Raw genomic sequence first — 6,621 nt, forward strand, 5'->3', positions numbered from 1 at the left:
ATTCAACTTTGCAGATCTTGCTCTGAGGGACCAGTACACTTGTTGGTGTGGGAAATGGAAAATGTTGCAATGACTGGATGGTGGATGGCTGCTGCGGAAGATTAGATGGGACTCTACTTTGCACCTCACTCTTGATTGATGCAGGCAGTAGGTGGAAAAAAAAGTGATTGTAATCTGAGCTTTCTTATTCAGCATTGGGATTACATTTGTTCTTTCCAACCGTACAACTGAAGGCAAGCAATCCTTGCAGTAAAATTCCACTGTTGCAATAAGTTGTGAAATCTGCATGGCTTTTAGCACCATAAAATTCCTACAGTACAGAAAGAGGTCATCTGACTCATCAAGTCTGCACTGACTTTGCAAAAGAGCATCCCACTCAGGCCATCCCCTCTGCCCTATTTTCATAAACCCATGCATTTACCCTGGCTAAGCCTAACCTATACATCTTTGGGCACTAAGGGGCAATTTGGCTTGGCCTATCCATGTGACCTACACATCATTTGTCTGTAGGAGGAAACCCACATAGACATGGGGAGAGTGCTTGTGTAGAGTTTGCACTCACCCAAGGCTGGAATCCAACCTGGATCCCTGGTGCTGTGGGGCTGGAGGGCTAACCCTAAGGGTTAAAGGTAAGGGAGGCTGCTATTCTCCCTGTGGAATAAACTCTGAAAGTGCTGGAATTACCAGCACCATGTGATTATGTTCCGGTCAGTTCTGCCTCAAGCACCAGGATATTAAGATAGCAATTCTTTGTTCTGACACCATGCAACATTTCTGATTTGAAATCGGACATAGCCGAGCAAGGGAGAAGTTGGATGAGTATCTAAATGGAGGGTGGATTTAAAATAACCTTGAATGCTGGAATTGAAAGGGAGAGTTGTTATTTTGGTGTTGCAGTGATGGGGAACTGGTAACAGTGGACAGAAATGTACTAGCTGAAGTGAAATATGAATGAAAATATTGGCAGGCAGATTTTGCAAGGTGGAGGAAGGAAGGAGTTTTTGTCAGGTAATAAACACACCTGGATTCCCCACATGTTATGTTTGGCTGCCTACTGAGCTGATAACAATCCGGAGCTGTCAAGGAACCTGTTGCTGTATTTGATTTGATTTATTATTGTCACGTGTTAGTATACAGTGAAAAGTATTTTTTTTGCATGCCAAACAGAGAAAGCATACCGTTCATAGAGAAAGAAACGAGGGAGTATAGAATGTACTGCTACTGTCATAGGGTGTAGAGAAAAATCAAGTTAATGCAAGGTAAGTCCATTCAAAAGCCTGACAGCAGCAGGAAAACTGTTGTTCTTGAATCATTTGGTACGTAACCCCAGACTTTTGCATCTTTTTCCCGTAGGAAGAAAGTTGAAGAGAGAATGCCTGGGGTACGAGTGGGGTCTTTAATTATGCTGGCTGCTTTTCTGAGGCAGCAGCAAGTGCAGACAGCATCAATTGGTAGGAGGCTGGTTTGAGTGATGGATTAGGCTTCATTTCGACCTTTTGTAGTTCCTTGTTGTCTTGTTCAGAACAGGAGCCATATCAAGCTGTTATACAACCAGAAAGAATGCTTTCTATGGTAAAGCTGTAAAGGTTGGTGAGAGTTGTAGCTGACATGCCAAATTTCCTTAGTCTTCTGAGAAAGTATAAACAGTGATGGGCTTTCTTGTTAGCATCAGGGGAACCAGGACAGATTGTTGGTGATCTAGGCAGCTAAAATCCTGAAGCTTTCCAGCATTTCTACTTTGTCCCCATTGATGTAGACAGGGGATGTCCTCCACTGTGCTTCCTGAAGTTGATGACTATCTCCTTCGTTTTGTTGAGGGGGAGATTTTTGTTATCGCACCAGTTTACCAGATTATCTTTCCTGTAATCCATCTCGGCATTGTTTGAGATCCGACCCACTATGGTGGTATCATCGGCAAACTTGAAAGTCAAATTGGAGGGGAATTTGACCACACAGTCATAATGTGTAAGTAGAATTGAAAGGGAGAGTTGTTATTTTGGTATTGCAGTGATGGGGAACTGGCAACAGTGGACAGAAATGTACTAGCTGAAGTGAAATATGAATGAAAATATGTGGCCAATATATGTGGAAAATATGTTCCAAGTGGCCTTGGAAGGAGTGCAGAGGAAGTTCACTAGGCTGATACCGGAGATGAGGGGGTTGAACTATGAAGAGAGGCTGAATAGACTGGGTTTGTACTCGTTGGAGTTTAGAAGGATGAGGAGGGATCTTATAGAGACGTATAAGATAATGAAGGGAATGGATAGGGTAGAGGTAGAGAGATTCTTCCCGCTCAGAAAGGACAGCAGGACTAGAGGGCACAGCCTCAAGATAACGTGGGGGGGGGGGGGGGGGGGGGGCTAGTTTATAACGGAGTTGAGGAGGAACTTCTTCACTCAAAGGGTGGCGAATCTCTGGAATTCTCTGCCCGTTGAAGTGGTGGAGGCTACCTTGCTAAATATATTTAAGACACGGGTAGATAGGTTTTTGGTAGGCAAGGGAATTAAGGGTTATGGGGAGAAAGCGGGAAAGTGGAACTGAGCCACTTCAGATCAGCCATGATCTTATTGAATGGCGGGGAAGGCTTGAAGGGCTAGATGGCCTACTCCTGCTCCTATTTCTTATGTTCTTATAGTAAGGGACTGAGGACACAGCTTTGTGGGGCACTGGTGTTGAGAATGATCGTGGAGAAGGTGTTGTTGCTTATCCTTACTGATTGCAGTCTGTGGGTTAGGAAGCTCAGGATCCAGTCACAGTGGGAGGAGCTGAGGCCCAAGCCATGGATTTGAAGGTGAATTTTGTGGAAATAATGGTGTTGAAGGCTGAGCAGTAGTCGATAAATAGGAATCTGACACAGGTGTCTTTGCTATCTAGGTGTTCCAGGGTTGAGTGCAGTGCCAGGAAAATGGTGTCTGCTGTGGACCTGTTGCAGCAGTAGATGAACTGTAGTGGATCCAGGCAGTCTGGGAGGTCAGAATTGATTTGTGCTATGACTAGCCTTTCGAAACACTTCACAAATTTGGATATCAGAGCTACCGAATGATGGTCATTAAGACACACTGCCTGGCTTTTCTTTGGTACCGGGATGATAGCTGTCTTGAAGCAGATAGGGACCTCAGATTGTTGTAAAGAGTTGTTGAAGATGACTGCAAATACTCTCGCCAACAGATCTGTGCAGGATCAGAGTGCTCATCTGAGTATCCAACCTGGGCCAGTCGCTTTTCGTAGGTTGACCTTCAAGAAAGCTGCCCCGACATCTGCAATGGTGACCCCAGATACAGGTTCATCCGAATATTAGTGGGAGCACTGGGGGGGGGTCCCGAGCCCTGACCTTGGATTTTGGGGTGGAGCTCCATTGCATGACAAGGGGATCAGGAGCAAATGCAAGCAGTGTGTGAAAGACCCTTGCCCATTTCCTGAAGCTGTCCTTGTCTCCCTTAAGTTGTTGGGTCATCTAAGGTTTGGGAAACCCAGTTGGCAGGTTATACCTATAACACAAGTTCAAAGTTTGTCTCACAGCCTCATTAAATCTCTATTTCCGATCTGTCTACCAAGAGCAGGTTCACTCCCTGTCCACAGCCCTGCCTCTATTAAATCCAGATGAGGGCAGGTTAGGATTGGGTTAGATGTTCTATAAAAGTTACACTGCAGCCAACTCTCATCCAACAGTTGTTGGTGTTTAAAGTTACCCCAACATGCCTGAATGCAACACACGACACAGAATTTTGATGGATTAAAAACTTTTGCCATTTGAAGCACATATTTCTACATTTTTCTTGGAATTTGAGGGATCCCCTTACGTGAGTATTTATGGTAACAACATGTTTGTTATGGAGGAGAACATGTTATGCAAGCCCATGATTTTAATCCTTCCATTTGCAGTATGCAGTTCTATTCATCAGGTGTTTGACCCTGCTCTCAGCCATACTATGGCTGGGAGGTGGTATATTTGTTCCATGGCCTCGTATTGCTGCTTTATCACAGGCCGATCCTTTGGAGACTGACCCAGTTAAAAACCGCCACTGGTGTTTTTGTCCTGTCCTTTCTATGGGTAGACAAGTGGCCCCCAGGCCAATATCTTTTCCACAGGCGGAGATAACTGAGAGTTGAAAACTCATTGTGCAAGGAACTCTCGATCAGATCCGGGCCACTCAGCTGTGTGATTAGGAGATGGCCTATTTTTGAAATGATTAGGGTAAAGCTCCAGGATGGAGGTTATTTAGGTTTTTCATGTATAAATGCTGAAACTGGGTGCATGTATTGTAATGAGCTCAGTTTAGAGTCTATATGTAAAGTTGCTCAGCAGTTACACCATCAAACTGGTATGTCATCAAACCAACTCTTAAAAATTGCTGTAATATTTGCTGCTTAACCATAGAGACAATACAAAATCAAATCACAGTCGGAACATACAGAGAATATGATTTAAATATGGGAATTGAATTCTATTTGTGCGTGCTGATTTAATTATCTCCTACCCATTAACTCCAGTTCACCTGAAGCCTACATTTGGCCTTGAGTCCCTAATTGTAATGCCATGGGACATGGACTACATATTGCAACGACTTAAATAGATCCTACAGAATGCAGTTGTCATTTAAAAAAAATCTCACCCTGTCCATGGTTTATTTCCAACTGCTTTATGTACTATTGAAATCACGTGGTGCTGGATTTACCTGCTGTGTGCTATTTTAGCAAGACTTCTGGCCAATCTTTTTGTGACTTAATAATTGCTTGCTTACTAACAGACAGATAACAGCTATTTGCACCACATAATTTGTCGCTGTCACACCATTGGAAATCTCGGTCAGTTGATTGTAAGGTGTTACCTTTGATTTCAGAATAAACCATCCAGTTTTTGGTTTGAATTACATAGAATTTACAGCACAGAAACAGACCATCCTGCTGTGTAAAAAAAACCCCAGAAAATGCTGGAAAAACTCAGCAGGTCTGGCAGCACCTGTGGAGGGAGAGAAACATTTTGAGTCCACTATGACCCTTCTTCAGAGCATTCTGCCAAATTGCCATATGCCAGCATTTATACTTAATCTAATCATAGAATCCCTACAGTGCAGAAGGAGACCACTTGGCCATCAAGCCTGCACTAGCAACAACCAGCAGTTTTTTGAAGTGGTGTTCCACAGCGTTTGGTGTTGGGACCTTGCTTTTATGTTCGTAGATTAATGATTTGGACATGAATGTGGGAAGTACGATTGGAAAATTTACAGACAACACAAAGATTGGCCAAGTAGTGGATCATGTAGAGGGTAGCTATAATCTCCAAAATGAAATCATCGAATCACTCCAATGCAGGAAGAGGCCATTTGGTCCATCGAGCCTGCACCAACAACAATTCTACCCATGCCCTATCCCTGTAATCTCATATATTTATCCTACTAATCCCCCTAACACTAAGGGATAATTTAGCATGGCCAAACAACTTAACCCACGTATCTTTAGACTGTGGGAAGAAACTGGACCCACGCAGACATGGGGAGAATGTGCAATCCACACAGACAGTGACCCGAGGCCAAAATTGAACCCAGTCCTTGGCGCTGTGAGGCAGCAGTGGTTTAATTTGATTTATTATTGTCACATGTATTGGTATACAGTGAAAAGTATTGTTTCTTGCATCTATCCAACTAACCACGGCGTTATCGTGCCACCCATAAACGTGATTTATCTATTCCTATCAGCATTTCCTTCTATTCCTTTCTCTCTCATTTGTTTATATAGCTTACCCTGAAAGGCCTCTGTGCTGGACTATGTGGCAGGGTTCCACATTGTAACCACACTGTGGGTGAAGAAAATAGTGTTGATCATTTAAGCCCTTGAGCCTATTGCAACCTGACCATATATCACTGACTTTACATAAAAACATTTGAATAGCAAAAAATCGCTCAATGGCAGACTTTAATTTTACATCTGACTTAGCATCATGTGCCATTTGCAGAACAGAGTTCCATCCTTCTACTATTTGTGTGTGGACGTTTTCATAATTTCACTCTTGAAAGGTCTGACTTTAATTTTTTGCTGCTAGATTTCCCAACCAAAGAAATAGAGGTCGTTAAATTTATAAAAAGGTTTGATTGGGTTTATGTGGAGAAAATGTTTCTGCTTATGGGAGAGATCCAAACCAGATACCATAAATAATTCTTCCTATCTACCCTATCTGCTCCCCTTTTGCATCATGAAAACATTGATCAAATTAATCCTTAGCATTCTAAATTCCACGGAATAAAGCCTAGATTCTATTAATTCACTGTGTACTTCAGCAATTGGAGACCAGGTAACATTCTGGTAAACCTATTCTATATTCTATTCAAGGCCAATAAATTCTTCCTGAGGTATGGTGCCTAAAACCCCTCACTGCATTGTAGGTATGATCTAACAAGGATTTTGTATAGCTGAAGCACGGTGTCTACCCCTTGTGTTTTCTTTATTCATTCATGGGATTTGAACATCACTACCTAGGCCAGCATTTATTGCCTATCCCTAACTGCCCTTGAGAAAGCGATGTTGACATAGTTGGTATTTTCTCGAATGGCTGCAGTCCATGTGATGTAGGTACACCCACAGTTCTGTCAGGATGAAAGTTTCAAGATTTTGACCCAGCAGCCG

This window comes from Carcharhinus amblyrhynchos, chromosome 24 (assembly GCF_965287045.1).
Source record: "Carcharhinus amblyrhynchos chromosome 24, sCarAmb.v2.hapA, whole genome shotgun sequence".
NCBI lineage: Eukaryota > Metazoa > Chordata > Chondrichthyes > Carcharhiniformes > Carcharhinidae > Carcharhinus > Carcharhinus amblyrhynchos.